This window comes from Nomascus leucogenys, chromosome 3 (genome assembly GCF_006542625.1).
Source record: "Nomascus leucogenys isolate Asia chromosome 3, Asia_NLE_v1, whole genome shotgun sequence".
Taxonomy (NCBI): Eukaryota; Metazoa; Chordata; class Mammalia; order Primates; family Hylobatidae; genus Nomascus; species Nomascus leucogenys.
In genome coordinates, this window is record NC_044383.1 from 104,409,124 (window position 1) to 104,421,178 (window position 12,055).

At 40.8% G+C, this 12,055-nt stretch overlaps 1 protein-coding gene across 1 annotated transcript in view; it reads left to right on the forward strand.

Moving 5' to 3' along the window:
• Positions 1 to 12,055, forward strand: part of SLC35F1 (solute carrier family 35 member F1) — a 401,279-nt gene that overhangs the window by 161,730 nt on the left and 227,494 nt on the right. The window lies entirely within an intron of this gene.

Here is a 12,055-nt window from a genome sequence, read left to right on the forward strand (position 1 = left end):
TAGTATTTAAAGCCACATTTATATTTTTGTTTGTGCATTAATCTTTGAGTTACAGGACATCCTGTTATACAAATGCAGTATTTTTGATCTATCATTGCTTTATTTCTGGAAACAACATGATTGCTCTTTGGAGTTGATTGTGGTGCTTAATGGATACAGATTTTAAAGTATATATCTAAATAAACATGCTTATGACATTTTGTGGTAAAGGGAATAACCTTTATATTGTCAAATCTATCCATATTTTCCTTCATGGCTAAATGAGTTGAATCAGATGTTTTTCCTTTCCCCACACAGTGTTGTTCTTTTACAATTTAAGAAAACATTTAAAATGGGCTTTTCTTTCAAAATGCAAAAGATCTGATAATGCTCAGCCTTTGTTTTTACATACAGCTTCCATGTGGATGGAGCAGATACCTGCCAGGTACTTACTTCAATGTGGAGGCTGAGTGTCAACTTCACTACCCAAAAGCTTACTATGATTCTGCTGGAAAAAAAAACAAAACAGAATTATTTTATCTAGTCTGATAATTGCTCGTGTATTGGGCCTGTTTGGCCCCGCGCTTACTTAAATTTATGATTTCTGCTTCATAGTATGAACTTTGATTGTTAGAATACTTTTCTCACCCCCAAATTACATAAATTATAGTTTTCTATCTGATGGTATTTTATGCTTAATGTTTACATTTAAATAATTTATTAATTTATAATTTGTTAATTTATAATAATTTATTAATACATTATTAATTTATTAAGAATTTACCTTTAACCTGTTTATGAGGTGGGAAGCTTTATCTAGCTAATTGTTTCCAACATTGTTGGTGTATTAGTCCAGTCTCACATTGCTATGAAGAGCTACCTGACACTGGATAGTTTATAAAGAAAAGAGGTTTAATTGACTCACGGTTCTACAGGCTGTATAGGAGGCATGGCTGGGGAGGCCTCAGGAAACTTACAATCATGGCAGAAGGCAAAGAGGAAGCAAGCATATCTTCACATGGTGACGAGAGAGACAGAGAGAGAAGAGGGAAATGCTACATGATTTCAAACAACCACATCCCATGAGAACTCTATCACAAGAACAGCAAGGGGGAAGTTCACCCCTATGATTCAGTCATCTCCCACCAGGCGTCTCTTTCAACCCATGGGGATTACAATTTGACATGAGATTTGGGTGGGGACACAGAGCCAAACCGTATCAGTTGGTTAAATAATTCATATTCTCACCGTGAATTTAAAATACTGTCTTTACAATATACTGAATGATTCCACACAATTATATCTAGCCTTTTTAGGAGGCAGCATTGATTTTTTTTCACCCGTTACTACTGTAATTATTGTAGGCTTAGATGCTTTACCATATTTATTTTATACAGGGCCAGTTTTTTTCTCTTTCTTGAAACTTCCTTGCCTATTTTTGTGCAACCGTATTTTAGGTTTACTTGAGGATGACTTTTCAAGCCTCTTTCCCCTTCTCATCTATATCACTGTTCCCAAATTTTATGTTTTTTAAAATGAAAAATTGAAATTTTAATGAGTTGATTAATCTTTGAAAAACTTACATTTTCTAGTTTTGAGTAGTTGTAAATAAAGCATTGACATGTCCTTCATTGTAAACAGACAACAATACTAGCAAGATGAACACTCAAAGGCATCCAGGTGCAAAGTGCAGTGTGTGCAGGGGTAGGAGAGGGCCCAGCTTAGTCGGGGCTGCTGGGGAGAGGCTCTGCAAAGAGATTGCACATGGGCAGAGGCTTACAGGTGGGCAGAAACATACACAGGCAGTAGAAGATCCTCGTAGAACTCTTGAACTCTTTTGTTGAGCCATAGTTTTCCAATGCATCACCTTAGTAAATACAAAAATGGACACTACTGTTTGACTGTAAGAGAGACAGAGAAACCTTTGAGAACCTAAGTTGAAAGTTTGTAAGTTCATTGTTGGAAATGGAATGGATAAAATCCTATCAATCAAATGTTCATTTTTTAAAGACATATTTTTGTCTAATTGACCTTACAGTAAGACTGGGGGATTTTAGTTTACTCATAATATACGTGTAAAGTAGTTACTCATGTTCAACCTCAACAAAGCAAAAGTGATATAAAAATGCTGGACAGCAGATTGAAGGTTTACGGTCGTTTTATTTAGAAGCTTTGTCAGCATATTGAAGGCTGTGCAGAGCATACAGCTGCCCCTGGAGGGTCCTAAGACAGACACGATCAGCAGACTTGAAAAATAAATTAATTGCATTAGGAATAGACAAAAAGAATTCCCAAAAAACTCTGAAACAACAAGAAATCACAGTCCAAAGACCTTGCCATCCAACCATAAATGTATTACTTAAACATTTTTCACCCAGTCTGGCTGTGTTTTAATTTTCTAGATCACCAAGTTTTCTTCAGTAGATGGTTAAGCTTGCTATAGGTTGTCAATTTAAGTTCTACCTTTTGGGATTAAAAAAATGTCAGCAGGCAAATGTCACTCTTTAATTGATGTCCTGAAAAGACTAAAGCAATTTTTTTTAATGGCTTCTCATTTCACTGATGTCACCTCAAATGCATAACACAGTTGGTGGAGTACATTTTTACTATTTTTTAAATTCATGGATGAGAGAAATACTCAAAGTTCAATCTTTCCATATTTCTATTCGAAGTTTCTAGAAATAATGTAAGGCAAAAAGTACGTTCCCACATAGAGGCAGCTCAAGTTGAATACAATGAAAGTCAAAGAGATAGAAAACCTCATAGACCACTAATAAAAAATAGAATGGCTCGAATTTGGGGGCAGCAATTTGGAAAGAGAGGCAAATTTACCTGTTCTGTTTTGGTTGTTTAACATTGTAAAAAATATTTAAAGGAATACATGCATGGGAAATGATGAAGGGGAAAAAATTGCAATATATACTCTATTGCCATTTCTGACTGAGGGCCAAAAGGCTTTATAGTCACACACCAAGTTTGGTAGGAGACAAAAGCTTGCATTAAGAAATATAATAAAATAAAAAATTTATACAATTGATCTTATTCTGTTCCTTGACTCTTTATTCTCATGGCGGTGGATTACACATTGATTTTTACCATCATTACAATCCCTGTAAATCTTAGACTGGAGGTAGTTAATTCAGAGTTAATCTCTCTGTCAAGACTCTTGTAACATAGGGTCTCCTCTACTACTCCTCCATGTCAAGATGGTGTCAAGGTGCAGAAAGAAGCTTGGGTACCCTTTCAGCATTGGTGCAGCTTGGTGGGGAGACATCTGATGTTCCTCTGTTCCTGGTGCTGGCATTTGAGTCCCTGCTGGTGGCATTTGAGTCCCTGCTGGCCTTTATGGAAATGTCACTCAGCTTGCCTTAACACGGGGCATCCTGAGTCATGGCTGGTTTTTTTTTTTTTTAATTTATTTTTTTATTATTGTACTTTAAGTTTTAGGGTACATGTGCACAATGTGCAGGTTTGTTATATATGTATCCATGTGCCATGTTGGTGTGCTGCACCCATTAACTGGTCATTTAGCATTAGGTGTATCTCCTAATGCTGTCCCTCCCCCCTCCCCCCTCCCCCCACCCCACAACAGTCCCCAGAGTGTGATGTTCCCCTTCCTGTGTCCATGTGTTCTCGTTGTTCAGTTCCCATCTATGAGTGAGAACATGTGGTGTTTGGTTTTTTGACCTTGCGATAGTTTACTGAGAATGGCTATTTAAGACTGGCTTTTTGGAATGCCTTTGTGAGATGCTTGACTGCTGAAGCCCATCTTTAGATACTGTGTAGCCTGCTGGTCCTTTTGTCAGGCCACTAGGGGTCCACTTAAAAAAATGTATTGTGGTAAATACGATTTTTTGTGTACAATTTTTTCTGTGTACAATTCAATGTCATTAAATACAGTCAAATGTTCTGTAACTATCACCACTGTTCATTTCCAGAATTTTATCATCATCCTAAACAGAAACTCTGTAAATATTAAGCAATAACTCCTCATTTTCTCTTCCTTTCAGCTCTTGGTAGCCTCTATTCTACTTCTCCAGATACCTTCTATAAGTGGAATCATATCATATCATTCCTTTTGTGTCTGTTCATTTTACTTAGCATAATGTCTTCAAAACTCATCTGTATAGCATGTATCAATTTCATTCCTTTTTATGATGGAATATTATTTTATTGTATGTATTATATTTTATTTGTTCATCTGCCAGTGGACCCAGGTTACTTTCATATTTTTGGCTCTTGTGAATATTGCTGCTGTGAATATAGGTGCACAATTATCTGCTTGAGTCCCTGCTTTCAGTTCTTTTGGGCATATACATAGAACTGGAATTGCTGGATAGGGGCTCACTTTATATCTATCAACTTTTTACACCCTCTAGAGACCTAAGAACTTGTGACTGCTTATTCCGTACTTGACTGAAGTGGGCAGGATGCTTGGAGGCTGCCCTCAAATCTGCTGGTACGGACATTTTCCTCAGTCTTCTCTCATGTGTCCTGGTGCTGGTTGAATATGGGTACTTAAATATTGCCAAGCTGTTCTGTGGACAAACGAAAAACTTCCCCTGTTCTGTTATTCTCCCTAACCTCTCTGGTTTGAGGTTTCTGCCCTGAGAGGGATGAGCTGAGACACCTCTGACCACTTGACCCTCACATCCTCTCTCCTTTGTCGAGTACACAGGACTTTGTATGTCTCCTTCTTGTCAAGAATTTTTCCTGCATCGTATTCTCTTACTTTCTATGTTAAGGCATGTAGAAAAGCATGTCCATATCTCCAAACTTTGCTTTTACTGTTCAAGGGGACTAGGAATTTAGAAAGCCTCTTATTTTCAACAAAGTCAAGTTTTCAAAACTGTTACCTCACTGAACATTTAAAAAATTTAGCTTGAGCCTCAAAGCTGAGCTCCAACTTCTTTCTTTCTGAATGGTACCTACCAGCCCCTGAAGTAATAGTTTCATCAATTCAGTAAGTGGGGAACTGCAGGGAAGAAAAAAATATATCAAAGTAATGTGTCAAAACTACTATCCCCATTGCATTAGCAATTTCACTTATTTGGCCAATTTCTGGTCAGCTTCTCTTTTTTTGCTTTCATCCCATATCCCACTGCTGCAGCTCTAGATTTTGGTAAAGCCACACTGCTGTGGAGGATTAGTGGGATCACATTTGGCTTCATGGGTTCTGGAGAGAGATTTTCAGTTTCCTTCTATTAGTATATGCAGGGTCTCTTTTCAGATATGATGAGTATTGTCATGTCAGAACACATCATGGCTAAAGCTTTGATCCTTGTCTTAAAATAGTACAATAAAGGTAAAGAATGATAAATTGGCTGCATAGTAAAAAAGAATGGCAAAAGTTCAGACTACTATTCTGTGTGATTATTGATTTCTGATGGCTTTGCTGTGACCTTAATTGAGCTATTAGAGACTAAGCCAGGTTTGGAACAAAATGAAAGTGCTTGTAGCTTATGCAGGGGCTCTTCTAGTTTGATTGAAATAGTGATTGGGAAGATAGTGGGAGCCCTTACTATGCTTGGACTCCTAGTGGCTACAGAGCTAAAATGCATCATCTCCTTGCAGGGAAACAAGGAGTTATCCTGTGCAGCATTTCCAATGTCTTCAGCTCAGAGAGTAAGGCAGAAAAAGCTGTTAATAGTCAGTGTAAAGAGAAAAAGCTAATGAAGAAATCAGCAGCCTACTTTTTTCCACTGGTGTTGACCTGAAAATACTGACTGCCAGCCCCTCTCACCCCTTTATTGTGTAACATATTGTGTATATTGGTCCCTTTACTTTCAAAGGAGAACTCTTGTCTAAACCTGAGAAATGGGTTAGCCAGGGTCCTCTGCTCCATCTCTTCATTATGGCTAATTTCAGAAGCTCAGAGTATCACATGAAATCTTCCCTTTAATCCTCTCTTCTCTTTTTCTCTTTTACCTCTGTTTGATCCAGGGTTGTTCATTGAAGTTTTCAATGATAGAACAATTCCTCATGCAAATAGTATTTTATATTTAGGACAAACCTTATACAGATGTTAAATGACAGTTTCACACATACAAAAATGCTCACAGAAAAAAGACCAGAATGATGAAGTTAAATAGCTGTGAATCCTTACACCTTTTCACTCTGTTTCCTTTAAAACAACCTGATCATGCCAGGCATGATGTCTCCCCTGTAATCCTAACACTTGGGGAGGCTGAGACGGGACGATTGCTTGAGACCAGAAGTTTGAGACCAGCCTGGGCAACATGGTGAAACTCCATTGCTACAAAAAATTAAAAAAAAAAAATAGCCAGGCATGGTGGCATGCACCTGTAGTCCCAGCTACTCAAGAGGCTGAGGCAAGAGGATCCCTTGAGCCCAGCAGTTTGAGGCTGCAGTAAGCTGTGATTGTGCCACTGTGCTCCAGCCTGGGTGACAGAGCAAGACCCTGTTTTCAAACAAACAAACAAAAACCACCAGATACAACCTCATCTGTTCTTTTTCTGAAAATGGTATAATCTGGTCCATTCTTTCAGAGTGATGTGCTCAGTACATGTCACTGTGCAAGTAAAAATGCTGGTCAGTACCAAGCCTTCTAAATTTCATGAATTCCCAGCCAAAATTTACATTTTTAAAGGTTCTTTGCTGTGAATCTGTAGAATGGCTGTGAACATAGATTCACTGAGGGTGACTTGGCCCATCATTTAATCCAGTAGTTCTCACACCTGAATGGTCATCAGAATCACCTGGGGAGCCATAAAAACTTTTAAAGACCCAAGGAATCAAAATTTCCATTAATGTGTATCAATAACCTATGTTTTTAAATATTCTGATGATCAGCTTAATCCATTTTTCTCCTTTAAAGAAGATATTTGTCTAAAACAGATAATTTCTGAACCACAAGACTGCATATGAAATGCTTACATAGCTTTTAAAAATACAGATTGGAGCCTCAACCTTTGAACATTACAGACAGCTCATTGAGATTAGGGTCTAGGCAATTACGATTCTTTAAAAAACCAAGTAGGTGATTCTAGTTTATAACTCAGTCCCAGGTGAAAAACTGATCTAAATGATTCTTTACAGATAAGGACAAAGTTTAGTTTTAAAGATGCCCCAAAAAGATGTCTTGACTTAAAATATGTGTATATACTTATTATAGGATACTGATAACTAGTGACAGAATGACTGGAATTTGAAGAGCTCAGAAAATAATTTTAGAAAGTTACAGAACAAATAGGCCTGGAGTTTATCACTGATAGTGAGAGGTGACAGCATGCTGGCAGTCCTCACAGCCCTCACTTGCTCTCGGCGCCTCCTCTGCCTGGGCTCCCACTTTGGTGGCACTTGAGGAGCCCTTCAGCCCACCACTGCACTGTGGGAGCCTCTTTCTGGGTTGGCCAAGGCGGGAGCCGGCTCCCTCAGCTTGCAGGGAGTGTGGAGGGAGAGGCGCGAGCGGGAACTGGGGCTGCGCGCGGCGCTTGTGGGCCAGCTGGCGTTCCGGGTGGGCGTGGGCCTGGCAGGCCCTGCACTCGGAGCAGCTGGCCGGCCCTGCCGGCCCTGGGCAGTGAGAGGCTTAGCACCCAGGCCAGCGGCTGCGGAGGGTGTACTGGGTCCCCCAGCAGTGCCGACCCACCGGCACTGCGCTCGATTTCTCACCGGACCTTAGCTGCCTTCCCGCGGGGCAGGGCTCCGGACCTGCAGCCCGCCATGCCTGAGCCTCCCACCCCCTCCATGGGCTCCTGTGCAGCCCGAGCCTCCCCGATGAGCGCCACCCCCTGCTCCACGGCGCCCAGTCCCATTGACCACCCAAGGGCTGAGGAGTGCGAGTGCACCGCGCGGGATTGGCAGGCAGCTCCACCTGCAGCCCTGGTGTGGGATCCACTGGGTGAAGCCAGCTGGGCTCCTGAGTCTGGTGGAGACGTGGAGAACCTTTAAGTCTAGCTTAGGGATTGTAAATACACCAATCAGCACCCTGTGTCTAGCTCAGTCTGTGAATGTGCCAATCGACACTCTGTATCTAGCTGCCCTGGTGGGGCCTTGGAAAACCTTTATGTCTAGCTCAGGGATTGTAAATGCACCAATCAGCACTCTGTATCTAGCTCAAGGTTTGTAAACACACCAATCGGCACCCTGTGTCTAGCTCGAGGTTTGTGAATGCACCAATTTACACTCTGTATCTAGCTGCTCTGGTGGGGCCTTGGAGAACCTTTATGTCTAGCTCAAGGATTGTAAATACACCAGTCAGCACTCTGTATCTAGCTCAGGGTTTGTGAACACACCAATCAGCACCCTGTGTCTAGCTCAGGGTTTGTGGGTGCACCAGTTGACACTCTGTATCTAGCTGCTCTGGTGGGGCTTTGGAGAACCTTTGTGTCGATACTCTGTATCTAACTGATCTGATGGGGATGTGGAGAACTTTTATGTCTAGCTCAGGGATGGTAAACGCACCAATCAGCGCCCTGTGAGAACAGACCACTCGGCTCTACCAATCAGCAGGACGTGGGTGGGGCCAGATAAGAGAATAAAAGCAGGCTGCCCGGGCCAGCAGTGGCAACCCGCTCGGGTCCCCTTCCACGCTGTGGAACCTTTGTTCTTTCGCTCTTTGCAATAAATCTTGCTACTGCTCACTCTTTGGGTCCACACTGCTTTTATGAGCTGTAACACTCACTGCGAAGGTCTGCAGCTTCACTCCTGAAGCCAGCAAGACCACAAACCCACCAGAAGGAAGAAACTCAGAACACATCCGAACATCAGAAGGAACGAACAACTCCAGACGCGCCACCTTAAGAGCTGTAACACTCACCGCGAGGGTCCGTGGCTTCATTCTTGAAGTCAGTGAGACCAAGAACCCACCAATTCCGGACACAATAGGAGAGGAGAACTTACGAAATTAAAGAAACATTGAATATTGAATGAACAGTAATGTCTGTCCTTTCCTTAAAGCTTTGTGATCAGGCTTCCTTTAGTTACAAGTAACATAAACTCAACTCTAACAAACAAAAAAGGGATTTTTTTTTTTTTCATAAAGGAGAAGACCACCAAAAGTTGAGCTTTCTGGGATAGCTGGATCCAGAAACCCAAAAAAAATGGCAGAGCTCTCTCTCCTTGTCTTTCAGCTGTTTTTCCCTTTGTGTTGGCTTTATTCTCAAGCAAGTTTTTTCCAAATGGCAAGAAAAAAAGATGGCTACTGACAGTCCCAAGCCTATTCCCTTAAGCAAATCAGAAGAAATGGGTCCCTATCTTTTGCATAGTCCAAATCTCAGGGAAAGCTTTGATTGGCCTTGCCTGAATCACCTGCTCATCCCTGAACTTGTCACAATGGCCTGGAGAAGGAAGACTGAATAGTCAGCCTGGATGACACTCACCCCCGCCCCCAGCATACCTACCAGGACCATTGAGGGGAGAGAAGAGTGGCTCCTCAAAGGGGGAATGGGGAAAAAACTGCTAGGCAGAGAAAAACCACAGCTGTTGTCTAAAAAACAAATTGAATGATTTTGCTTTGTCTGCCCAAAATTCTAGTGTTGATTAAACTTTGTAATCTGTGGGGAGTCACACACTAGGCACTTCTGGATCAAGGAGAATAAGTTTCTTACCTGGCTGTGTGTTTCTAATGGCCCATTGGGAATGATATGTGACTGAAATGGAAACTAAATTTTACTGCATTTAATATTACCAAACTGAATTGATAAAGTAAACAAATGTTTGGACAGATACTAAAAAAGGCATTTTATAAACCTTTCCAAGGTAAGTGGGCTGACCTAAGTGGTAAAGTAATAAGGATTATGCTATCTCAATATATTTGTATGCAAATATGTTCCTGTACTGAGAATACGTCCTTGAATTCAAGCCGCCCACAGCTTCCCAAAACCTGTTTAATGGTGCTTATAAGAAAAGAAATAATGAGGAAATGTTAAGGTAAAAAATTTGTCATTCAAAATTCAATAAAATCATCTCTAAAGTACTTCCCTCACAGATATTAAAAGCAAATAATTAAAGGAATCCTTTTTTACTAAATCCAGTGTTGCTCTCATGTCACTATTATGAAGTCAAGGTCAAAAAATAATTTAGTACTTTGTTCTCTGTTGGATGAGGTGCCCTTCAAGAATGTTTTGTAGTGGATCTTGATTGGTATTTGGCAATATATGTTATAACTAAAGTTTGGCTTCTAGATACAGATGAACAATAATTTGCCCTTTAGCTATCAGTAATTAGTATCATTTAAAGGAGTTCATTGTTGCCACTTCAAATTATGAAAGACTTTTCTCAGCTTCACAAATGCAAACTGTCTGTGCTATTGTCATGATTTCACCATTTATTCTGAGGTTATTGAATGGCATTCTAAGCCTTGGCCACTCTGCTGTCTCTTTATACACAGACACTTAGCAGTAATACTTTAGAATTAGTTGTGTGACAGATTGTAAGCCCTTTACATGTGTATTTTGTTTAATTCTCATAACAGCCAGATGAGATAGAAGCTTTAATTTCCCGATTTTGCATAAGAAGAAGCTGAGTTTTAGTTTAAGTGACTTGCCCAGGGTCACATGGCTAATAAGTCCTTGATCTGGGATTTTAGCCCAATCTGGCTGCAAAGCCCAGATCCTTGATCCTCAGGCACTTTCCTTTCCTCTTCTCTTCCTAACTTTATAAAGTCCCATGACTTTATTAAATTTTTTTAAAAGTTTAAAGTTGTTAAATTTAAGTGAAGGAGATACAATGATACAAATTATAATTATGTGTATTGCCCAATCTGATTGTCTTTCATATTAAATTGGAATGGATATTTTAAAAGAATAGATGTTGATTCTTATTTTGCCTGTAATTTTCCACATGCACACTCAGACATTTCTAGATGTTTCTAAATGATACAAGGCTGTTCTCTGAACTTTTCTCATCTCCACTTATATGCTAATGTGTTCAAAGAGATACAGAATAATTTCAACACAATATTTGCCTACAAATGCTTTACATTCTAGTGGGGGAGATGAGGCAGGAACAAAAATACCTACTAGAAGGTACAGTATGTGGTGTGCTTCAAAGCGATACTAAAGTACTAATATTCATCCAAACTAGGGGGTTTCAAAGGTAGGTGATCCTGATTCTGGCTCAAGCAATGAGGGTATGCTGAATGTAGAAGTCACTGAAAGGACTGGCAGGTTATCAGGAGAGATTTAGGGCAGGGGTCGGAGGTGGACAGGGTGCTGGGGAAATGGGGACCCTTGCTCCTTTCCCCAGCTGTCACTACTTGCTCTGAGATGATTCCCTGGGACCCAGAAACTCAGCAACCTGTCTGGTGGGGGCTTTCAAGGTCTTATTACTTCTGTCCCTGGTTCTGTGGGTAGCCTTGACAGACTTATGCCTTTCCCTGCCCTCAGCCAATATCACATTAACTGGAAGGCATTGATTAAGCATCCTTATTCTTTGATTTGTTTAACCATCCCCTCTTCCAGTTGTAGGTAGCCTGGGTGGTGGGGGTCTGTGTCTGGAGCAGAGACTGGGCCAAGCAGTTAGAACGGGATAGTATGTTCCTTACTGCCATCACATTGTGTCACCCCGCCAACTCTCTTCTATGCAGGAGGTGCCAAGACTCTCCTAGAATTTGGGTCCACGTCAAAAGGGTCCTAAGGAATTAGTTCCCCCTTGGAGGAGGCTTCCTCTGGTCTAGGAGTGTCCTCGACAAGGCTGTTGCTAGTGTGGTCCACTTTCAGGGCTAACAGCTGGTTCTGATATAGTTAGGGCCTGTCAGCTCCAGCTTGGACCAAATTCCCTAGGATTTTTGTGATGCAAACTAAAATAACATCCTTCTCACAAATTCATTAGTTTTGTGCAAAGCCTATGTCAACTAGTTACAGATTTTGCTAATTGTGTAATCATCCAGCCTATAGTTTTCTCTTTTTTTCTTTTTCTTTCTTTTTTTTTTTTTTTTTTTTTTTGAGATAGAGCCTCGCTCTGTCTCCCAGGCTGGAGTTCAGTGGTGCGATCTTGGCTCACTGCAACCTTCACCTCTAGCCTCAGCCTTCTGAATAGCTGGGGTTATAGACATGTACCACCACCAGCCTACAGTTTTCTATCTTGTCTTTAAGATATGTCATGCCAAATATTA